Here is a 25446-nt window from a genome sequence, read left to right on the forward strand (position 1 = left end):
CGGATCCGCTTCCGCCCGTTGCACGTACGTTAACTGGCAAACGGGACGAGTTCAAACCGAGTTTCAGTACGCGCGAAAATGATTTGAAGGCTGTCCTAGATATTAAGTTTGCCGTATTTGGGAGTACCACCCGCCTAACAAAAGTTTTAACAGGTGAGCAGACACTTATTTCATCTCATAGAAATTGAGGAGTGGAGAGGCGGGTTATAGGGAAACGCGCCAGGTTGTGATTCTACAGGGCTTTTTAAAACCGAAACGTAGTGACGTGATTCTCTCATGCAGCCCAAAGGGGCGAGCTGGATCTAAAAAAAGGATACAAGAAAGTTACAGTATTTCATTGTTCTTTGTCCACAATGTGGAGCATGCAAAGTTATCTATGAATATAGAGGTTCTGTTTAACCTCTACCTCGTAGTCTTCCACCTTGAATTGGCTAATTCTTTTTAAAAGACTAGTGACCATCACTACTTAGTATGTTAGTTAATTTCCATAAATTATTCAGGTAGGTCGAGGTACTTCCTTGTATTGTGCTGAATCCACTGTCTGTCAACACAGTTAGAAGGCCCCAGTGGAAATAAAAGGTATGTCCACTTTTGAACTGTGTAAATATCTTCTGGAAAACTCAACAGTGGCCACAGGATTGGAAAAGGTCAGTTTACATTCCGATCCCAAAGAAGGGCAATGCCAAAGAATGTTCAAACTACCGCACCATTGCACTCATTTCACATGCTAGCAAAGTGATGCTCAAAATCCTACAAGCTAGGCTCCGGCAGTATGTGGACCAAGAACTACCAGAAGTGCAGGCAGGATTTTGAAGAGGCAGAGGAACTAAAGATCAAATTGCCAACATATGCTGGATCATGGAGAAAGCTAGGGAGTTCCAGAAAAACATCTGCTTCATTGACTATGCTAAAGTCTTTGATTGTGTGGATCACAACAAATTGTGGCAAGTTCTTACAGAGAAGGGAGTACCAGACCATCTTATTTGTCTCTTGAGAAACCTATATGTGGGTCAAGAAGCAACAGTGAGAACTGGGCACGGAACCACTGATTGGTTCAAAATAGAGAAAGGAGTTCGGCAAGGCTGTATACTGTAGCCCTGCCTATGTAACTTATATGCAGAGCACATCATGAGAAAGGCAGGGCTGGATGAATCACCAGTTGGAATTAAGACTGCTGGGAGAAATATCAAGATGATACCACTCTCATGGCAGAAAGTGAAGAGGAACTAAAGAGCCTCTTTTTTTAAATTTTATTAAAATTTTTAAACTAATACTAAAAACATCAATCATTACGTACATCGGATTTAGTGGGTCAGCCCCCTACTACATATTTTTTAACATTCTATAATCATATTTAAATCAGTTTATAATAACTTGAAAGCATTTCTAAATTTACGCCAGGTCCCGTTTCTCCAGCCAATTATTAGAAAAATCCCAAGTTTGATAGAAGTCAGTGTCTTCTTTCTCCTTCAATGATAAAGTCAATCTATCCATTTCTGTGCAGTCCAAGATCTTTCTTAAAATCAATTCATCGGTGGGTAGCTCCTCACTTTTCCAACATTGAGCAAATGCAATCCTCGCTGCTGTGATTAAGTGTAAAGGAACTAAAGAGCCTCTTGATGCGTGTAAAGGAGGAGAATACAAAAGTTGGCTTGAAACTCAACATTAAGAAAACTAAGATCATGGCATCTGATCCTCTCACTTCCTGGCGAATAGATGGGGAGGAATGGAGGTAGTGACAGATTTTATTTTCCTGGGCTCCAAGATCACCACAGACGGGACTTCAGCCAAGAAATTAAACGATGCTTGCTCCTGGGGAGGAAAGCTATGGCAAACCTAGACAGCATACTAAAAAAGCAGAGACCTCACCCTGCCAAGAAAAGTGCGTATAGTCAAGGCTATAGTTTTCCCAGTTGCAATGTATGGCTGTGAAAGCTGGAACATTAGGAAGACTGAGTGCCAAAGGATTGAGGCCTTTGAATTGTGGTGCTGGAGGAGACTCTTGCGAGTCCCTTGGACCACAAGGCAATCAAACTGGTCAGTCCTAGAGGACATCAACCTTGACTGCTCTTTAGAAGGCCAGATACTGAAGATGAAACTCAATTACTTTGGCCACCTAAAGAGAAGGAAGGACTCCATGGAGAAGAGCCTAATGCTGGGAGCAATAGATTGCAAAAGGAGAAGGGGACGGCAGAGAATGAGGTGGCTAGATGAAGTCACTGAAGCAGTTGGTGTGAGCTTAAGTGGACTCCAGGAGATGGTGGAGGACAGGAAGGCCTGGAGGAATGTTGTCCATGGGGTCAGACATGACTTCGCGACTAACAACAACAAAATATCTTTAATAAATATCTTATTTTAAATATCTTGTAATCACTTGGCCAGACAGATGGTGATAGATGAATCCTAGGAGTTTAGCCTGACTAAAACTGTATACATTTATATATCAGTTAAACAGTTAAAGAATAATTGCTTAGTTGTTCAGTAAAGGTAGCAGAGCAGATGCTGATTGGGTTGCATACAGCAACCTCTTGTGGGTAACTAGGCACAGTAGGCACTCCCTTATCTGAACTCAGACTGCTTCCTACAGGGTGATTTGTTTGAAAGCAAAAAGCCTGAGCAGCACTTTGAAGTGATCATATCAAGCTTGTTCTCCCTTTTAAAAAAATGTGAGCACAGAAATGTACACAATTCAGACATTTATTCATTTAGTCCAGGGGTCTCAAACTCAACTTACCTGGGGGCCACTGGAAGTAGAGTCTGGGTGAGGCTGGGCCACATCATGTATTCCACCACCGTGGTGGTGGTGGGCCACTCATCCCGCGTCGCTCCCAGAGGCCGGCCCGGGCACCACCAGCGCTTTGAAGGCCGCAGGGCCCCTCCCCCGTACCCCGCCCTTCCCGGCACACAGCTTAGAGGAAGCATTGCACCCAGGGTAACGACTCACGCAGGTGCGTGTGAGAAAAATACGCGGGCCGCACTATCACTAAACTTTGATATCAAGTGGGGGCCACAAAATACTGTCCCATGGGCCACAATTGGCCCGCGGGCCGCGAGTTTGAGACCCCTGATTTAGTCCCTTTGCATCTGCATACATACCTTCAGCTGCCTAAAATGCTGGCCAGTTGCCTGCTAAACATCTACTAGCACAGTACAGTAGGCAGTATCCATGGACATTGACCAGGTTGGCAGCTGTCATTTGAAAAGCAAAGTAGCGGGGGCGGGGTGGTTGTCCTGAAATAAGGTGGCAGATCTTGAACTGACAGATCTCACTGCCTTCTGTCTTGACGTACTTCCCTGAGCTTCTAGGTTTTTCAAAAAGGAGAAATCAACATCTCACCCCCTTTGGTTGTAAAAACAAGGGTCCAAGAGGCAGTGAGAATGCATGCCAGTAATTTTGAGCATTTTTTTCTTGGACATAAAAATATATAGCCATGAAATCTATTTTCATATCCATAAAATGCTGAAATATTCAGGAGACATTTACCAGGACATAGGCCAGGCAAGACTCCATGTAAGTGCACACTTGTGGAGAACTTTCAAAAATAGTCTGAAATGAATACATTTCTGCCACTCAAAGGAGAAAAAAACCCAGTGATTGTTTCTCCAAAGTGTTGCTTGGGTATTGCTGGAATGGCTGACAGTGGCGGCAGCATGTAACTGGACTTTTTAAAACTGATAAATGATAATGGGGTTGCAATCTGAGTAGGGAGGGAGAGATAAAATGAATTCCGCCATGTAGAATATTTCCCTGGAATACTGGGGAAGGGAGGGGAGAAATATCCACAGTAAGCCTGATCATCTGCAAACAGCCCAACCTGTGTACCTTATTAACCAGGTGGGTTGTTGTCCTGAGCAAATTCATCCAGTATTCTTTTCTGACATAGTGGCCAGTTTCATGTGAGATGAAAGCCTGAACTTCTGGGAAATCCTGCTTCACAAGCCATCTAGTTATGTACAGAACCCATTCTGTCCTGCTTGGTTTCTTCTGCTTCTTAATCTCAAGACTGACTAAACTAAAATTTGAAGCATGGCTTCTGGCTCCCAAACAAGTCAGGAGCTGTAAATCAAGACCAAAAACCCCTGATTTGCAATTCTGACTTGTAAGGAGCACAGTAAACCCAGTGCCAAGTTTCCAACTGAACAACACCAAGTTTCCAATTCCTGATTAGTTTGGCTGCTGCCACTGGTGGGAGAAACCAGCAGGAGCAAACAAGCTGCATGTGCAGGTGTGCAACTAATGTAAGATTAGCCAGTGTTCTCAGGAGTACTAGATTACCATTGCAGTACCATCTGTAAGCTTTAAAGGTGTATTTCTCAGTCAGTCAGGGTCACTATTTAATAAAAAGGTATTTTAATTGATTATAAAATTAATCCATGAATTAATGATAAAAGCCATATTGTTAGTCTTGAATGACACACTTAAGATAGTCCATACTCTCAATCTTCCCACTTAATTTTCTTCTTGCATAAGAAGATTACAAACCCTCAAGATCTTTTTCCTCAAGAATTAGTGCTGGTTCCAGGCCCATTAGTGTATATGTGCAATATGCTTGTTTGCCCCATATGCATTTTGCATTTAATTACACTGAATCTTGTTTACCATTCTGTTGTCTGTTCCTCCCAGTTTTGAAAAACCATCTGGAGTTTTTCAAAGCTACAACAGGAAGAATGACTTGCCCAGGTTTCTTCCAAGTCATCTTATTTTCTGAATTAATTTTCAATGCCAAAATTAGGCCAGTTATATTTTAATGATAGTTCATCAACATGAATGTCAATCAAACTGCAAGCTGGTTCTCAGCTATCAATTATAATGAGCATTATAACACCAGTGGAATTCTGCCTTTAAAAATTCTACTTTTTAATATATATTATGAAGCAGGGTACAAATGCATGACTTACTAGTGGGAAGATAATAGACAGGAGGGGTACAGAAATTATTTCAGTTTGAGGGCTGAAATCCCTCAAGAAGCTGAGAAGCTTTCAGGGGCCACATTGCAGTGGTGGCAGGGCCGGGGGAAAGGGGATGGGGCTAAAATCCCATCAGATTGTGGCTTAAAGCTTTTACTGCCAGTAATTACTTTCGGAGGGGTGTTTCAATATTTTGGAAGGTGAAGAACTTCACAAAAGTTGGGAAACAATCCATGGTTGGGGGAAAGAGTTATAGCCTTCTGGAGAATCCCAAAGGGCAGGATTTGACCCTTGGCATGAGGTTATGCACCTCTGATGTACAGAGATGCATTGCAACTACATATTTAATTGACTGGATTTGCATGACATGCTAAGCTACTGGGAGGAACTTGTCATCTGAACTTTCCATGGTGCCCAGTGGGTGGTTCATGCATCCAAACCTGAATGACACGTTAAGTCATGGTGAAGCTGAAAGGGTGTAGAACTCCTTGGCAAAAAAGAGTTGCAGGACTGGCCAAAGGGCGCTAGCACTTTGCATGGCTGCCATTGGTAGCTGCCACCTGATGCATCTTCAGGAGCAGAGGGGGAGGCTCTTGGCTCTGCTGTGTGCTGTCCACTCAACCTGTTTGGGAATTGGGGAGGTGGCATGTGGCAGAGGAAGGGATCTGCTCAGTTTGTTTCCTCTTGAGAAAGTGAGGCTCAATGGCAGGAACCAGCTACTCAGCCTCACTTCTCTCAATCCTGTAGCAGTGGGAGGCAGAAACAGGCCATGTTCCTTAGCACTCTCCTTGCTTCCCCTCTACTGTTTGACAACAGCACCAGGAAGAGAAGGTAACTAGGTAGGAGGTGCAGGAGCCAGCCTGGGCAGCTGTAGCTGTGGGCAGGGGTGGAGTAGTGCATTCCACTGGGTCTTCCAGGGAAATGCAGCCAACTGTGTCTCCTTCCCGACACTGCCTGCAGTCATGATCACACAGCAGTTGCAACTGTGGATGGTGGAAGGGGAGTGCATTTATCAGAGTCTCCCTTGGAAGCAATTCAGCCAAACATGTTGCCCTCATCTGTGGTGGTGGGGTACTTCTTGTCATTTCCATGTATTGTGATAACACAGAGAAGCACCCATTCCCTCTCCACTTATCAGTAGCAATACTGATCAGCTGAGCAGTACTAGGGCCAAGAGGCAGGCTTCCCTCCTGACATCAGGCAGCTGTCATCTCCACACCTCCTGAGTGCTCTGTAAAGGGAAGACTGGGGTGCGGGGTGGACGCAACCTCAAGGAATTTACCCCCTCATAATACTCTGGGTAAAGTTCCCATGGGGCTTGCCTTGTCATGCAAATGTACCCATATCTGCTGTTTTTCCCCAAATGGCCCAATACAAGAGATTTGAAACTGGCAATCTTTTCCAAGCAAGAGGAAAGTGTACAAACACATTAACGTATGTAGGGTGTCATTCCGATTACTGACAGTCTGGCATTTCAGCATTCCTTTTATAAATAGGAGACAGTAGTGCCCAACATGGTGAAAGAAATTGGTTCACTAATGTTGAGGCTTCTTCACAACCTGCTCCATTATGTAAAGTGGTGGGAGGCCTGTGTGCCTCACTGTTCAGAATTAACTTGGGAAACCACTTAATGAATTACCACCCACCCCACTGAATTTCAGTTGGACTTAAACTTCAGGAGGCTGATTCAGCCCTAAACATCAGAATTCATCCCTCCAAGCATTCCTGGGCTTCCTCTTGTGCTTGTCCCAGTGTTACAAAGCAGACTTTGCTGAGAGGAAGTCCACAAAAGCTCTCAGACACCCGGTTGTACAAGCAGCAACCTTCAGTGTCAGAAGACACTGCATCAGAGCAAGAGAGGGATGCTGCTAGCCTCTCAGGACCACCTTTGTATCAGGTGTAGCTGCCCAAATGGCAGCTGCACCCTGATGTGGGAGAGGGCACTTCTGAAGGTGCTCCTTTCCAGCAAGCCCCTCTCAACCAGCCTTCTTTGACATCAGGGCATGATTCCTGGTGGGCACCCCATGAATGCTGGATGCACTCATCAGAAATTTGCAGTCCAGGCCACTCCAAAGTATACCAGAGTCCAGGCAGCTGAGCTCAGGGGATCCAATGGATCCCCATCCTCAAATTGATTCCTCAGACATCCCTAATTATGCTTGAACTAATATGTTCAGGAAAGGAAGTAATCCATAGAGCTAAAAAACCCCCTCAACTGTAACCTTGTAGTACTTCCTTTTCTTCTCATGCATTTAGCATAGTTGCATTCCAGAGCTTGATTAATTTGGCAGTGTTTCAAGTAGCTTCCCACATGGCAGCTACAGCATAAGAGCAATACATGATCCCCTAAGAACAAGCAAGGTATCCAAAGATTGCTATGCTGGAAGGATAACATTTAGCTGCTCTGAAAAGCTATTATTTACAGCACAGTAGTCATGGTGTGCACAGCTTCTTATAGTTCTCCACATTCCAGCATAAATGTTGCCAATATTTACAGCAGATTAATGTGGAGAGGAGAAAGAAGATAAAGGGAAAGGATGGTGTTACTTGACTTGTAGAAATGTCAGGTTATTTACTATTTAACAATAACAAGTTAGGATATTGGCAAGTACACAAAACAAGGTAAGTTTAGTTGTTCTTGTTGGCTCCTATTTTTGCGCTATTTGAAAAAAGGCTCTACAAGTTCTGCCCTAGAGTTAGAGAGAAAGTGATTGTGTATCAAATTAGGTAAAGGAAATAAGTTACAGCTTACTGAAGACAGATAATTGTTAGGTACTGCTACTATTTTATTAAAATATTAACATGCTTATTGATCCTTTTAAGAAAGACATAAAACAAGACCTTTTTAACTACAATAAGAAAAGACAATTTAACTAATGAAATTTCAAAAAATGAGGTGTGCCTTGCATGTATCAGATAGAAAAAATAATTTCTTTTAAAATGTTAATCTTGAGCTTCTGTTTTCTTTCTGTAGATTCTTTAATAGAAGACCAGACTTGCATATCATCATGTCTGGCTGAGGGAAAAGGTATATTGCATGAGTACTTGTCTACTTTGAAGTACATCACTTACTACATACTTGCAGTCTTTATAATTGTGAATAAAGTATCTGGCCAAAGATGAAAAGCATGAGCTGATTGTGGATACCTCTGTAGAGCGGTATGCACAGATTTGATGGCTTAAAGGATTTTCTGAGGCTGGAGTAGCAACTAGATTAGGTTTAAATTTACATTTGTTTCTGCACTTATTTGCATTTTCATTATTAGATTTATAGACCCTCATCCTTAGAAACTCTACCTGGATTATAGTCTTTGATTTAGAGTAAAATTCATGTTGCAGAGACCCTAAAAACCCTTCCAGTAGTTCTTTTAGAAATGAAAAATATTTGACTCCAAGGACCTCAGTAGTTCAAGAGGAGTATAGCATAATTTTATACCAATTGTCTGCAAAAACTGCCATTTTACTGGGAACTGAGTTCCACTATTTTTGGTGGGCCTACTCCACAGAATGTGGCATAGGATGGCAGATTAATAATATTGGCTGCTGACTATCTAAAAATTGCAACAGTTTGATCTAGAAATGAATTAGAATTGCATGTATTGCAGTTGTCTTCTCAGTTCTTCACAACTTCCTTCAACAAATATTCAAACAATCTTTTGAAACTCCTGGAGGGAGTTTGTGCACTGATTAAAATAAGTAGTTTTGAACATTCTCCTTCAGACATTATACATATATTGTTGTCTGCACACACATTGAGTAAAATCCATTGAAATCAAGAATTCCTTCCAAATAACTTTGTTTAAAATCAGCTGTAAGTATACCATTACAATTGCAGGGTACACATACAGTTGTACCTCGGCTCACGAACACCTCAATTCATGACCAAATTGGGTCGTGAACAGAAATTTCTGAAAAATTTTGCCTCAGGTTGGGAACTCCACATCGAGTGACGATTGCAATCATGCCCGTCTCCCCTCCAGCGCGCCCGCGATTGCACCTATCTATGGCTGCAATTGCATTCGTGCAGGGATGACAGGCGTGATTGTGGTTGTGCTGCGGGGGGGGGGGGAGATAGCCGCAATCTTTGTTGTTCTTTGTTGTTCTTTGTCACTTTGCCTCAGATTGTTGTGATTTAAAAAAAATAGTTACAGAACGGATTAACCTTATTTACATTGAATCTTATAGGGAAATTTGATTTGGCTCATGACCAATTTGGGTCACAACCAGAGTCCTGGAACGGATTACGTTTGTGAGCCAAGGTACCATTAGATTAGACACTCAGTGAAATTTTCAGCATGCCTACCTTGAATTTTGGTCATAATGTACAATGATTAACACCCCAGATATGCATTTATCTATCTGCTTGCAGTGCCGTTTTTGATAGTATTCTGCTAACAGACATAAATTTTTGCAGCTAGGCTCAAGGTAGTTCATTTAATATTACAAAATCTTGTATAATCCTGGAAAAATCGCATTCGAATTGATTTTGTTGTTGGATTCTCTTTTTACAGGCTGTATGAATTAAGGGAATATTTTCTTACACGTCCACTTAAAAAAGGGAGCACTTCTAGCTATGCTTTCTTTCTTGTTTGTTTGTTTTAAATTAGCCTGTAGAGTCTGAAAGGTAGAATGAAGTTGGAAAAGACCACAGTGTTTGAAACACAAAATGAACTGACTTATGAGAATTGGATAAAAAGAAGGAAAAATTGATCATTTCAGAATCTTGAGTGTGGCCCCATGAACACCTACAGTTGGCTTTTTAAGAGAACAGCTGAGCAGATCAATACTTTACCAACAATGAAAAAAGTAATTTCATTATTTTGTAATTGAAACTAATAATGCTCCATGGCTAGTTTGTCCTATACCTTTAAAGACTGTGCATACAACTTTTTCCTACTTGAATAACAAAGTGTAATTAGGAGAATTTCTGTAAATCACATTCAGTTTGTCAATTATCCAAATAAATTTTAGAAAACTAAAAGTTCAGATAATATTGCTGAAAGAAATTATATCAAGAATGATTGATATAAAACTATGTATTTTTCATTTCATTTTCATGTACTAATGCCTTAAAATGTGTGATGTTGTGGGATTAATATATTGTTTATTAAATCACAGAAAGGGATAACTGAAGATTTGGCATAATTGCAAGAAATTTTGCAAATTGAATGTATTTACTAAACGTAGATACCTGTCTTATTGAGAGGGGCTGTTAGTCCATATTTATTTATATCCTTCTTTTGAGTTCTTTCAAAAAGAAAAAACTCAAGGCAGCTTACATCATTCATCTGTTCTCTATCTTATCCCCAGAACCACAACCCTGTGAGGTAGGTTGGGCTCAGAGTGGCCCAAAGTCACCCAGTTGGGTGCATGGCTGAGTGAGGACAAGAACCCAGATTGCCTGAATCCCTGTCCCACACTCTTAACCATCACACCACATTGGCTCTCAGTATTGAGAGCCGTCCAGAAACGCAGAGTGATGGACAGCCTAGAAATATCCCAAATAAATAAATAATAAATATTGATCTTATTCAGTATCAACTACAGGAGAAAGCATGAAGCCCTAGACAGCTTTCTTTGCACTCACTGAGGCCCTACCCTCACTTTTTAAATTAATGTTTTTAGAAGCTGCTGGGAATTTTTAAAAACCTTTATCATCTATCAGAAAAATCCTTGAAAAAGTATTACTTATCAAAATTTTGATTTTTTGTGGTTTTGTTATATTTGAATAATTGTGCCAACAGGTATATGTTTTTGTTTTGTAAAAGTTTCAGTCTTTACAGGTGCACAGTTATGAAAAGTCTGAAATAAAAGTCTTGCCTGAGACAGTGTCCTAGGAGATACCTGCTGGCAGTAGCTACCATCCATGGACACTGACCAAAAGAAGCAGCAGCTGCTGCTGCTGTTATATTGTGTTCATGCCCCACTTTTTTTTCTCTTGTGAGGAACCCAAGGCACCATTTATCCTCAGTACTACTACTACTACAACCATGTGAGGTAGATTGGGCTGAGAATCTGTGACTGGCCCAAAGTCACCATTGAGCTTCAAAGCAGAGTGGGGACTAAAACCAGATCTTTAGGGTCCCAGTCCAGCACTCTAGCCTAGCCACCATACTACACCAGCTCAAATGCACAAACACTCATTTAGAACTATAATGCTGGTATTTGTTTATTTAGAGCTGTATATTTTCTACCTAATTACACATTTTAAAAATCCCTGCAGCGGCTGATAGTGGGACAGAGATCTCCCAGATTGTGTAAAGACCTTATCTGATGTATCTGTCTTTCTTTTCAGGTCCCCTTTGTGAGACAAAGAAAATGTTCTGTAATGATGGCTCTTTGGGAAAAAAAAACTTAATAAATTTGGGGTTTGAAGGAGGCTAGTATGGAAATATGGACGTGTTGATAGCATGTTGAGTTGAAACTTTTCATTATGGAAGATTTAAAATAAGATTTTAAAACTGCATTTAATTTCAACTAAACAACACATGTTTAGCCTCTTTATGGGTATTTACTTCAGTTGTTTCAGTTGGATTGTGCTTCCTTAAGGAGTAATGCTTTAATTCCAGAGTCATTATTCCTGTAGTTTAATAAGATGAACGTGTCTAGAAATTAGTATCACCTTGACAACTGTTTCAATGGCTGATTCAAATAAAGACAAGAAACCACTGCCTGGTTTGTAATTGAAATTACAGATGGATACTGAAAACACATCAATATAAGGTATATTTATCTGAGTCAGGAGGCATACAGTACTATTAAATTACTATTGGATTATTTTTGTGGAGTGGTAACTAGCCATTGCAGTAACCCTTAAAATATTTGAATGTACTATTATTTAATTAAAGATGTGTTCTGGAAAATATAGGGCTATCATAGTATAATTCTTGAAAATCATTATTTTTCATTTAATGTCAAGGCTTAAAGATGCACCTTTTATAGGATTAAAGAACAAGTTCTAATGTAATCCCTTGAGCTTACATCTATGATTTTCAGATGAAGAGGTTACACAATACATGCAGATAAGCTGATGCAGAGGAATGGAGACATTCAACAAGTATTCTATTACTGCATTAATTGAAACAAAAGATGCCTAAGAACCTAATACTATAAAAGTCTCATTAGTGTTATAGTTTTCTTTTTCCACTTGTGCCTTCAAATAGTACAAGAGCAACATTTTAGTTTTGAGCCACTGGAGGGCAGACATGAATTAAACTCTTAATTTCATTTTCAAGGAAGCCCCATGACTTCCTCATTGATAGAGGTCAACATTAGTTTACATTTTCAAAGCATATGTGCCATGCTTTCATTTCAAAGAACTGTCTAATTGGCTTCCAACAATAAATCAGACAGTTAAAAAATTACAAACTCCTACAAAAATGTCAAGAGTACTAGAATAAGGGGACTTAATTTAATCTGAAATGTATTTGTTAATTTTGTGATTAATGCTTTATTAATTGCTACTGATATTTTAAATATCTCAAAATTAAAAAGTAGTAAAATGAAAGAATTGCATTTGTTACTGTATTATTATTGTTTGCTTCTTTAAGTGGTGTCAAGAGAACTGCTCAGATTTGTGTTGTGCAGCATACCTTGAGCAAGAATTGACTGGATATTTTAGGACTAGCCATGCATAATTCAGAAAACTGAGAAATGACTGACAAGTGACACAACTGCTGCTGACTTTTTGAAAGAAATGCAAGTGATCCTAAACATACTTACTAGAGAGAAAGCGCTACTGAAAATTGTTTGACTTTGAACTAAGCATGTGGCTGTAAGTCGTAACTATTCTAGGAAGCAGGAGGCCTCAGATGACAAAACATTATTTTACTTTAATGATGTGAATGCAAGATGACATTCTGAAAAGCAGCAAAAGCTCAGAGTATCCAGAGATCTTTGGTATGTTTACTTGCATGCTTTTTAGTATGCTGAATAATACAATGGTTTATTTTGGAGAAAGGGCAAACCCATTGGTAAAGCACCTGCCCTCTACCATGCATTCAGTGGCATATGTTGGGACATTTATGTTAGCTTTATGTCATATTTGCCTTTTTAACGTGCCTACTATTTTAACAGAAATTGTTTTTAGCTGTTTAAGGGTGGCATATCTGGAGTCCCCGCTAGAATTCTATGTAAAATGAAAACAGCTATATTAGTTAAGCTGTCCATCATACCCAAAATCTCTTCTATATTTGAAATAGTAATTGATGTAATAGTACTTTCAAACCAGCACAAACAAGGTATTTGTCCTTCCTAAGGATAAAGCTATTTTTTCTAGATGGCATTAATGAATGTTAATCAAGGTTTAACAAATTAACAAAATTTTGTGGTCATATTATTCAAACTCACAAGCATGCAAAAATCTGGGGAAATAACTGCCACACCTTCTCTGCTTCTACATGCATCAATTCTTTTTAGCTGGCTTCAAGCCAGTGAGATCTCTATTTAATTTTGCCTGTAGCATTTTTCTTGTAATTTTAATTGTGTGTGTGTTTGTGTTGGGCTAAAATCCAAATTGTTATGTGTGTTACAGAAAAGCATATCTACTTGGGGAAGAGAGTGATAGGTTTTCAATGTTTGGTTCTAACTGCAGGTCTTTTGTGTGGTATGAAGTCCTGATATGGAGATTCCTGGCTTCCAGGGCAGCTTTCCAGAGATAGAAGAGCCTCTACTGTGAAAGGAGGCTGGAAAAGCCATGTTGTATGATTCTAACACTTTGGATCTTAGCTGAGGACTGAACAGTAGTGTGTATTCCAAGATTCTACAACTGCATTGCCGACTTACAGCATTTCATATCAGACACAGATGTATCATCTCAAGAACTTCAAATTTTTAAAGCTGGTTCCTAGCAGTTAAGGGTAGAAAGTCTCAAAGATGCATAAGTAATGTTTAAAGAAATTAAGTCCACCAAAAAGTGTGATAGTAAGCAGGGTTTCAATAATCAAGGGAAGGTCTGCTGTTCTCATTTGCAAAATGTAAAATAAATGTATGCATGTGTTTGTAATTCATACATATTGCAAAAGTTTGTTTTAGTGCACATTATACAGAACTCTAGTTACTTTGATGTTTGTTCTTCCCACCCCTGTCCAAACAGTTTTAATAATTATCTACTTGCCAGATCACCTTTGTATTGGGAAGAAAGAATCAGTGAAAATAATTTCCCTTTCCACGGGAGATAGGACTAGGGATGGAAAAGACAGGCAAATTACTGATTTCTATTTTTATATTTTATAATAAATGCATTGCCTACAGAACAATGTATACTAGGTGGTGGTAGAGACAAAACATTGGCTTTAGGCACTGGATCTTGAATGACTGAAGTAAGGCAAACTGGGAAGAACTGCCTTTGTGCAATAACAAAACTGCTTTTCTTTCATTACTCAGTAAATAGAACTGGCTTCTATTCTGGGATGAGAGTAAAGTTTCCAGGGTAGAGGGTGATGGGCACCTGGCAAAGAGTACAGTGAATAAGCTGAATCTGCTCTTCCAAAGTCTCACTGCTGAAGAACTAGCTGAACTTACCCTGTTAGTGTTCGTGGCAGTAGCTCCTCTTCTGCCTAGCTGAATTATTTGGTGACAATTTCACCCATCAAAATAACTGTGTTTTCTCCTCCCCTCCCTATTAACTACTTCTGAGTAAGGAAGGACATGTCAGTGCAATAACTGTAGCTGCCTATGTACCCCAACCCAACCATCTCATCAGTACAACTGTTACTGAAATCTAGAGAAGATACAAATTGGGGGATGAGACATGCTTTTAAAGTTGTTGACCAGGAAGGGCTAGGGAAAGACTGGAATCTTAACACACACACACACACACACCTCTGCCTTGGTTCTAGCCCTACCAGTATGTCCCACAACTACCAGTTTGAACTAAAAGGTCTTAAGACATTTGGAAGATACCATTGAAAGGCCATATTGCCCTAGGGTACAAGGGACCTACATTCTTGTAACTCACTAAGCCTTACAATAATCTTGCAAGACTGGGGAGAAAATAATACACATGCACACAAACCATCCTTCTATCCACCCATCCGCCCACTTACAGAACAGTGGTGCATTCTTGTCTGTGCATGGAATGCTTCTTTGAAATGAATAGGAAAGCCTGTGCATGCAGGAAGTTTGTGCAGGAGCTGTGTTGGAAATATATTTCAGTATTCTAAACATCTTCCAAATTACACTGTCACAGAGGGTCAGGAGAAAGATTAAACAAATGTTTACTTGAAGTATCAGGTACAGCACAGAGTTAGGCTTGCTTTAAGCCTGCATTGGAATACTGCCAACAAAAAACTTCCATTAATATCACAAGGCAGCAATTGTATTCTTTATGATTCTTATAAAGCCAGATTAGCTTTTCCTTCACTTTGGATATGTAAAAGTTATATATGAAAGCTGTTTTAGATGCAGTGACAGAAAATATAATCTAAAATTCATGGTAGAGTACTATGGTGATTGAGACCAACCAATATGCCACAAAAGTATCAGCAAACCTTTGCCTTCTCCAGAACCCTTTATTAGACTAAATGGTACAAAAAGTAGGACCTGGAAGTTAATAGAAAAGTTCCAAATTTTGTCCATGGGATCTGCAGTCTAGATCTAGTCCAGAAACAGATTTGAAGATGGACTGAATTAGTTATTGCTCAGCCTTGCAGGATCGGAAAAAGCATATTGCTATGTATTATATCTACTGTTAATCCTACTTAGAATTAATTACCATGAAGTGACGACATGTTAGGCAGACATTGCATAAAACCCTATATAAACCTAAAAAGCCACCTTTAACTGAGGAATAATGATCCTTGCTGCTGAACTGGAATTGAGTCAAAAAGATTGTACATATAGGTCAGCTGTAACTGCAACTGATACTGTAACTGATACTACTGTAACCTATTTAATAGTGGACCTTTTGTTCATGAATTTAGCTTTAACTTCAGTAATTCCACTCCCCCTTAATCTGCAAGTTAAATGGTTTATTCATTTCAAGAATTTAGAACAAATGTTTCTGACTAATTTCATCCCACTTCCACTCATCATAATATCACATGAGATCAAAAGTCCAAAGAATAACTTTTCTTCAAGAGTAGCATTTTCTAGCTGTTATGTTCTAAAGTTACAGGATATTCAGCAAACAAAATGAATCACCAGAATGTGGTAAACTATGGACTATTTATTACTAAGTATTCTCATTCTTTATTTTTGCCTTAATAGGTGGCATTTCACATCTTGGTAAACCTTGTTAATTTTCTATTTGTATATGCCTAAACAATGAGCAAAGCTTGTTGAGAAACAACATGGCTTATATACAAGTAATTTTTGTCTCACTAGTCTCCAAGTTCTGGAAAGGTAATCTGATAGGCATAGTCTATTTGGGCTTCCTAAGGACCTTTGGCAAAGTTCCCTGCAAAAGATTCCTGAGCAAACTGGGTCATGGAACAGAAAGGAACAAGTCCTCTTATGTATTTGTAACATTAAGGGACAAAAAGCAGAGCACTTGTGTAATATTTGTGGGTTCCTCATAAGTTGGTCACTGCAAACAATTCTAGTCTAGATGGATCCTTGGTCTGACACAGGATTGATTCTTTTTATCATTCTTCCTTTAAAATAAAATAAGGTGACTAAGCCAGTCATGTCAAGATATGTTCAGAGTTATATTAGCATTACAACCAGAAGTGAAAATATATTGCATAAACATAGGTGCCTGAGCTAGTGAAATTAAATGGTTAGTAACAATATATAACTATTTTAGTAGATCTGGCAGAAGTCTGATGAGAACTTTAAATCAAATGTCTCTTTAGAAGGCTTCCATGAAAGATTTGGCCCACAGTAGAATGCACCAAATAGCAAAAGTGAAATGAAAATGCTAACAGTGGGCAGGGAAAATGTGTGACCATACATTGGTTTTCAGCAGCTGAAGAATTCGTGGTGTTTGAAGACAATATGTATCTTCAGGGCTTTTTTTTTTTTTTTGTCATAGAACGCACGGGAACAGCGTTCCGGCACCTTTTTTTCAATGGATTTTACGAAGAAGTGATTTTGAACGGAGTAGCAGATCAGCAGCAAACATCATTAATATAGTGCCTGCAGGCTGCTATTGTGTCTGCTATCTGATAGTGAGAGATAGCTGCTTGGGACGTGGCTTGGGATTGGTGTGTGTGCTTACTGCCGGCGGGGCGTGAGTTCCGGTACCTTTTTTTTTTTTTTTTTACAAAAAAAGCACTGCGTATATTCTATGTTTACAATACATTTCATCTACTGTCAAATCCTGCTACTTCTGTACAATGTAGATTTAATTAAATGTGGAAGAGGATGGCAATGTCTACAAGATTACTTTGGATAACTGGTGTGCATAGACATTTTTCATAGCCACCTTAATCATTTTGGTTTAGATTAGCAAGTAAGTACTGAACAGTGACATTGCTAATGAGTCATCCTAATTTATAGATAAATGACTTGCTGTTGTTTTCTGTATAAAGTATACATGCATAATCAAACCTTAGCCCTGGGGATAATGTGTAAATTCAGTACACTTTAAAACGAGAAGCTGGCACAATTACAATCAGTTTTCTTGAAATGTAAGCATGTGTTCAAGAACATAATTCAAAAGCAAGATGCGAAATACATAGCATCTCGAGTAATTAGGAACACACAGTCTGACAGAAAGATAGATTACTCCTACAACAAGTCTGACTCTGGGAACAGGCCTGGTTACAAGCAGGCACATCCAGACCACTGTTCTCCCAACCCCTCCATATACAGAGATAGCTTTTCAGGTGGTGTACACAGGATGACATTAGAATGACCCTACCCATCCTGGAGTTATGGAATTGGAAGGATCTTTTAAACCATCTTGTCTTATCCCTGAAAGCCAGAGCTGGGGTACTCCCAGAATTAGAGCATCCAAAACAGATGGCTGTCCAGTCCTTGCTTAAAGCCCTTCAACAACAGATTACTCACCCTTCTGATTGGTTTCCTTAACAAAACTGCCTTTCCAATCAAAATGTTTCTCCTCATGTTCAACCAAAATCCAATCTCCTATAATTGAAACCTATTAGATCTAGCACTACCCTGTAAGGCAGCAAAAAACAAGTCTTTACCAACTTCCATGCAGTGGTCCTTCAGGTATGTCAAGAGTGATGTCATGTTCCTCTTCTCTTGTCCCAAGCTAAACATACCCATTTTGTTTCAAGCTTTCCTCACAGGGCTTGTTTTCCATACATGTGACTAGCTTTTTGCCCTCTTAAGAACCTGTTCTAATTTGCTTACATCTTTGAAGTGCTCCAGTTGTGGTATAAGTGGTGCAGAATACAATGCAACTGTTACTTATGACAGAAACTACAATTCTGTTAATAAAGCCTAGCATTGAATTAGAATACTTTGTTATACTAATGCTGTTGCATTGAGCTTGTGTTTGACTGTAATCTTGAAATCTGTGTAACTCTAGACTTGATTATTGTATTTCCAAGACTGAGTCCTGAGGCCCTGTAGAAAGGGGGCTTCCCCCATAGTCATTACATGAGGAAAGTGTGCAGAACCACTGACATCAACTGGGAGAAAAGAGGTTGAGAAATATCCCCCAGAACTGCTATTCTCATGCAAATTGGAGTACCCATGATTTCATTTGCCATTTTAAAAACCTGTTGTCTCCCCTATTTGTGATTTCCATAGTAGGCGATTTAAGGCTTTCCCCTGTTCAGAAGAAATCCGGATCCAGGAGTTCTTCGTAATTCAGGGTTTTATAAGAAGAGCAGCAATCAGCAGCACGAGTGTGGAAAATTCCCCATATGCTAAGACCAAAATTATACACTGCTCAGAAAGTATCAGCAACTGTAATTAATCATTGTAAGTTTGAGCACCAGACAAAAAGCAATGGTTTTTGTTTACATTAAACATTCTTGATTTTAGTCCAATGCTTTTTGGTTCATAGATATTATAATTAATTTTGTAAAGAAACAGTTCTCAAGCAGCTTTAATTTATAATTACCATAACTAGATCTCTGAAGGAAATATTCTGACTTGTTAAAAGAGATTACTGTTAGAAAGTTTATCAGTCTCAATTCACTGGCTTGTGTGTGCCACAGCAGTCAGTCATAACTAGTTTCTGGAAGCCACATTGCATCTTTACTATGTTCCCAGGCATACATTAATAACACAGAAAAAAATGGTTAGAAGTAGCATTATGTTTGAGTCACTTCAGTCATGTGCTGCATGGGAAAATTTGTTTTAGCAAAGTAAATGAATGCAGCATATTGAGCATACATGCAAATTTTCCAGGTCAGATGTCTACTGGATTTTGTGCAAAATGTTGCAGATAAAAGTATTTCATACAGAAAGAAAGAAAGTACTTTCCCAGGTAATCTGCTATAATACAGCGAATTGTTATCCTGTGGAGATGTTTGACACTGCATAAAATTAACCCACTGTGGAAATTCCTCAGGCAACTCTGAAGAGTTAGTTATTCTATCTAGCATCAAAGATGGCAACAAAGCATGGCCCAGTGTTTCACTCTGACATGTTTCCAAATGGCATCAAAAATGTTGCGTGATGTCATTCAATTTTGTTGTAAGCAAAATTTCGAGACCATCCTTGTATGATAGTTACAACTGTCTGTTTTAGCAGAAAGACTGTTCAGAAATTTTAATTATCAGGCTATATAAATGTTTAATTGTATGCAGATTATCATTTAATTGCTTGCTACATTCCATACTAAACAAGCTAATATAATGGGGACATAGCTTTGTGCTAAGAGAGATAAGTAACCTGGTGCCCTAGTTATTTTGGACTGCAGCTTCCATAAACTTCAGCCAGTGATCAGTGCTTACAGGAGATGTAGTCCAAAATGTTAGGAGGCCACTCAGTGTCCTTCCTCTGTGGTAAGGCTTTGGGAGGTAAACCCCTCTCAGGAAAACAATTCTCCTGCCTCTTCTCCACTGCCATGTTTATAGCCAAATGAGGCCATGAGTTGTCATCATGCTGCTCTTGGGTCTCCAGATGCTGCTTTTAAATGCCAGGTTGGTACACAATAAGACCTCCCTCATCCATGATTTCATAGTGGATGAGGTGGCTGATTTGGCATGCATAACGACCTGGGTGGGTGAACGGGAGGCGGGGAGTAGGGTTAGTCTTTCCCAGCTCTGCCCACCTGGATACTTAGTACAGCATCAAGGTAGACTGGAAGGTCGGGAGGGAGGAACAGGGTTGCCATGGTCTCTAAGAATTGTCTCTGTGCAGGCTCCCTCTCCAATTGACTCCCAATTGACTCTAGAGTGTTTGTATCAGCAAGAAGAGATCTTGACCTTCCTCTTTGTGACAGCCTTTGAGGTACTTATAGAGGGATATCATGTCTCTCCTCAGTCTTCTCAAGGCTGAACATGCCCAGTTCCCTCATAGGGCATTGTTTCCAAACCCTGGCTTGTTTTTATTATCCTCCTCTAGACCCTTTCTAATTTTTCAGCATCTTTCTTAAATCTTGGTACCCAGAACTGGACATAGTATTCCAGATGGGGTCGGACTAGTGAGAAGTATAGGGGAACTACTAGTTCTCATGATTTGGAATACTTCTATTAATGCATTTAAAAATAGCATTTGCCATTTTGGCAGCTGCATCACATTGTTGGCTCATATTTAGTCTGTTGTCCACAATTACTCAGAGGTCTTTTCCTTTTTAGTTCTCTTGAACCACATGCTCCCCATCTTGTACCGATGCATCTGGTTTCTTTTTCCTAAGTGGAGGACTTGGCAATTATCCTTATTGAATCTCATTCTGTTGCTTTCAGCTCAGTGTTAATTTATCAGGATCGCTCTGGATCTTCATTCTGTCTTCTAGGGTGTTTGCTATTTCACTCAGTTTTATATCATTTACAAACTTGATTATCTCGTCTTTATTTCCTCATCTAAATCATTAATAAATATGTTGAGGAGCACTGGGCCCAGGACTGAACCCTGTGGCACCCCACTAGTTACTGTCCGCCAGTTTGCGAAGGTGCCATTGATGAGCACTCTTTGTGGCCAGTTTTGGACTTTTAGTAGCCAATTTTGGATCCACCTAATACTTTTTCTATCTAGTCTAGTTTTTGCTTATTTACTTTTCAGAATGTCATGAGGCACTATGTTGAAAGTTTTGCTAAGGTTTAGGCAGATTATATCCACAGTGTTTCCTCTGGGAGGTAACCCAGTCAAAAAATGAGGTTAAATTAGTCTGACAGGATTTATTCTTGATAAATCCGTGTTGGCTTCTATTAATCACTGCATTTTCTTTAAGATGCTTGCAGAATGATTTTTTAATAACTTTGTCCAGAATTTTTCCAGGGATTGATGTCAGACTAACTGGTCTGTAGTTCCCAGGTTCATCTTTTCCCCCCTTTTTGAAGATAGGGACAAGGTTAACCCTTCTCCAGTAGTCTGGCACTCCTCCTGTTTTCCAAGATGTATTGAAGATAATAGCCAGTGGTTCTAAGAGTTCCTCTGCTAGTTCTTTTATGACTCTAGGATGAAGTTCATCAGGCCCTGGAAATTTGAATGTTTATTCCATCTAGGTATTCCTTGACCATTCTTCTGTCAGTCTTGGGCTGCCATCTCTCACTTTCAGCCTTTTTACTCCCACTTGGTCTGAGGCAAGACTGAGGCAAAGTAGGAACTGAGTGCTTTTGCCTTTTCCTTGTCATCTGTTATGACGCTGCCATCCACTTTGGCAGGACACCCTTCTCTTTCACATGTCTTTTGTTTAGATCTGAAGAAGGCCTTCTTGTAGTTCTTAGCATTCCTTGCTATTCTCAGTTCATTTCCTGCTTTAGCCTTCCAGATGTCATCTCTGCAATTCCTTGCTATTTGTTTATACTCTTCATTTGAGGCCTGGCCCTGCTTCTACTTCCTGCATGTGTTATTTTTTCCTTTCAGGCTGGCACTACTGTTTTTGTGGCATCATGAAGGCTTCCTCTCTTGTCTTCCACACTTTTTCTTGTTTGTATTGTTCATAGTTGTGCTTGGAGAATCTTCTTTTTCAAGTTTTCCCACCCCTCCTGGACTCCTTTTCCCCTAAGAGTGAGTTGCCACGGCACTGTGCTTATCACTGTTTTAAGTTTGTCAAAGTTGGCTTTTTTTGGAAGTCCAGGATGTGTGTATAGTTGTAGTTAACTTTTGTCTCCTTAATAATTGAGAATTCGGGTATTGCATGGCCACTTTACCCCAGAGTTTCCATGGCTGCTATTTTGTCCATTTTGTACGTTCTGTTGGAGAAAGTTGTCAGCAACACATGTCAGGAATCTCTTGGAGGGGCCATGTTTGGCAGAAATTGTCTCCCAGGATATATCAGGAAAATTGAAGTCCCCCATGATAACTATAACATTCTTCTTGGAAATGCTGACAAGCTTCTTTTCGAAGGTTGCATCTTTGTCCTCTTTTTGACTGGGTGGTCAGTAACAGACACCAATAACTATGTTTTTCTTTTTTCTTTTTCTCCCTTTGAATTAAGCCAGAAGTTTTCAATGAGACTAAGTTCCTCTGCTTGTATTTCTATGCAGATGTACATGTGTCTCACATATACTGCAACTCCACCTCCCTTTTTGTCCTATTTTTATTTATTTATTTATTTATTTATTTATTTATTTATTTATTAAAACATTTCTATGCCACCCCATTCACCGAAGCCTTGGGGTGGCTCACAACATTAAGTTAAAATACAAACATTAAGTTAAAACATTAACTTAACATAATATTAAGTTAAAATGCCGTCCGGTGGAGCTCTTTCGAGTGGTGCAAGGCCTGGTTCACCCAGGGCCAAAGGAAGAGCTGATTCCACCCTCAAAGGCCCGCTGTGACGACTTTGCCGAGCATTTTAGGGAGAAAATCGCTCAGATTCGTCACGAGCTGGATTCCACTATTGATTCAGAGGTTTTAAGGGAGACACCAACGCTACCGTCTGGTCCAGAATTATTGGATGAATTTCAGTTATTGCGGCCCGATGATGTGGACAAGGTGCTTGGACGAGTACGTCCTACCACTTGCCTTCTGGACCCTTGCCCGTCTTGGTTAATAAAGGATTCCAAGCACGGGATTGGAACCTGGATCTTGGAAGTGGTTAACGCTTCTCTGAGGGAGGGTCGGGTGCCTGCCCCTTTAAAGGAGGCGGTAGTCCGACCGGTCCTGAAGAAGGCGTCACTGGATCCAGGGATGGCCGCTAACTATAGACCAGTGGCCAACATCCCGTTTCTGGGCAAGGTGTTAGAGCGAGTGGTGGCGGGACAACTCCAAGCACTCTTGGATGAAACTGATTATCTGGACCCATTTCAGTCCGGCTTCAGACCCGGGTACGGTACTGAATCTGCCTTGGTCGCCCTGTACGATGACCTGTGCAGGGAGAAGGACAGGGGGAGTGCGTCCCTGTTGGTTCTCCTGGACCTCTCAGCGGCTTTCGATACCATCGACCATGGTATCCTTCTGGATAGGCTGGCGGGATTGGGGGTCGGAGGCACCGCTTTGCGGTGGTTCCGCTCCTATCTCAACGACCGATTCCAGAAGGTGGTGTTGGGGGACTATGGCTCTGCGCCATGGCAGCTTTGCCATGGGGTACCGCAGGGTTCCATTTTGTCCCCTTTACTGTTCAATATCTACATGAAACCGCTGGGAGAGGTCATCAGGAGGTGTGGGCTGCGGACCCATCAGTATGCTGATGATACCCAGCTCTACCTCTCGTTTTCCACCAATCCAGGTGAGGCAGTGGCTGTACTGAACCGGTGCCTGGCCGAGGTAATGGGCTGGATGAGGGCCAATAAACTGAAGCTCAATCCAGACAAGACGGAGGTCCTGTTGGTTGGCGGTTCGGGCTTCGGAGAAGGTGACCTGAACCTTGTCCTGAATGGGGTTGCACTCCCTCCTAGGGACAAGGTCCGCAGCTTGGGAGTGCTCCTCGACCCGGAGCTTTCACTTGAAGCTCAGGTGACAACAGCGGCGAGGAGCGCTTTCCTCCAGCTTCGGCTGATTCATCAGCTGCGCCCCTACCTGGAGTACGACTGCCTTGCAACAGTGACTCATGCGCTGGTGACTTCCCGTCTTGACTTCTGTAACGCGCTCTACGTGGGGCTACCCTTGAAGACGGTCCGGATACTTCAATTGGTTCAGAATAGAGCTGCCAGGCTGCTGACGGGGACTGGACGTTATGTTCACATGACACCAGTTCTCCGTCAGCTTCACTGGCTCCCCATTGAAGTCCGGGCCCAATTCAAGGTGTTGGTAATGACCTATAAAGCCCTAAACGACTTGGGTCCTGGTTACCTGAAGGAGCGCTTACATCCATATTTGCCCAGTCGCCCCCTGAGATCGGCGGGAGAGGCCCTTCTCCGGGAGCCCTCCGTGAGAGAAATTAGGAGGGTGGCTACTCGGAGAAGGGCTTTCTCAGCGGTGGCGCCTAAGTTATGGAATGCGCTCCCCAGAGAGGTCCGCCTGGCGCCGTCGTTATTTGTTTTTCGGCGCCAGGCTAAGACCTTTTTATTTAAGCAACATTTTAAATGCTAAATACAATTGAATTTTATCTGGCCAGGGCGGCTTATTTTATAATGTGAGTTTTAATTAAGATTATTTTATATGGATTTTAACTTGTTTTATCTATGTTGTAAGCCGCCCCGAGGCTTCGGCGAATGGGGCGGCATAAAAATGTTTTAATAAATAAATAAATAAATAAATAAATAAAATGTTTGTAAAATACAAACATTAAGTTAAAATACAAAAAATAACAATATAAAATAAGTCACCCTGGCCAGATAAAATCAAATAATATTAACAATTAAAATGACGCTTAAATAAAAAGGTCTTCGCCTGGCACCGAAAAACAAATAACGACGGCGCCAGGCAGACCTCTCTGGGGAGCGCATTCCATAGATTAGGCGCCACCGCAGAGAAAGCCCTCCTCCGAGTACCCACCCTCCTAATTTCTTTCACGGAGGGTTCCCGGAGAAGGGCCTCTCCCGCCGATCTCAAGGGGCGGCCGGGCATATATGGATGTAAGCGCTCCTTCAGGTAACCAGGACCAAAGCCGTTTAGGGCTTTATAGGTCATCACCAATACCTTGAATTGGGCCCGGACTTCAATGGGAAGCCAGTGAAGCTGACGGAGAACTGGAGTCATGTGAACATAACGCCCAGTCCCCGTCAGCAGCCTGGCAGCTCTATTTTGAACCAATTGAAGTATGAACAGGTTATATCTATCAGTAGTACAGTTCCAGTCATGTGAGTCATCCCATCAAGTTTCAATTATTCCTATGAGATTGTAATTGTCCTCGTGTACTAAGAGCTCAAGTCCAGGTTGTTTGTTTCCCATATTCTGGGCATTGGTCTAGAGACAAGAAGATCATGTTCTAATTTTAATTCATCTTTGCCATGCTTTTATCCTTACCTGTTTGTTAATTCCAATGCTGGTTTGATGCAGAAGCAGGATTACCATAGAGCAGTAGGGATGTGCTCCACAAGTTAAAATTGATTGGTTAGGGAATTTGATGCTCTGGCTAAATTAAAACCCGATCTCCTTACATCACTTGCTCTAACATCACAA

The 25446-nt window shown here is 40.7% G+C and overlaps 1 protein-coding gene and 1 long non-coding RNA gene across 4 annotated transcripts in view; one reads left to right on the forward strand and one right to left on the reverse strand.

Annotated features, from left to right (window-relative positions):
• FAM126A (family with sequence similarity 126 member A) overlaps positions 1 to 25446 on the reverse strand; it is an 80683-nt gene that overhangs the window by 8204 nt on the left and 47033 nt on the right. The window lies entirely within an intron of this gene.
• On the forward strand, positions 15 to 13916 carry LOC123033864. Of its 2 annotated transcripts, none has more exons than XR_006416657.1 (3): positions 15 to 153; positions 7883 to 7936; positions 9420 to 13916. It is a non-coding gene; the product is annotated as an uncharacterized LOC123033864 (long non-coding RNA). The 2 variants fall into 2 exon arrangements; XR_006416658.1 differs by having other exon boundaries at positions 9516 to 13916.

Source organism: Varanus komodoensis, unplaced genomic scaffold, assembly GCF_004798865.1.
Source record: "Varanus komodoensis strain SLA01 unplaced genomic scaffold, ASM479886v1 scaffold68, whole genome shotgun sequence".
Lineage (NCBI taxonomy): Eukaryota > Metazoa > Chordata > Lepidosauria > Squamata > Varanidae > Varanus > Varanus komodoensis.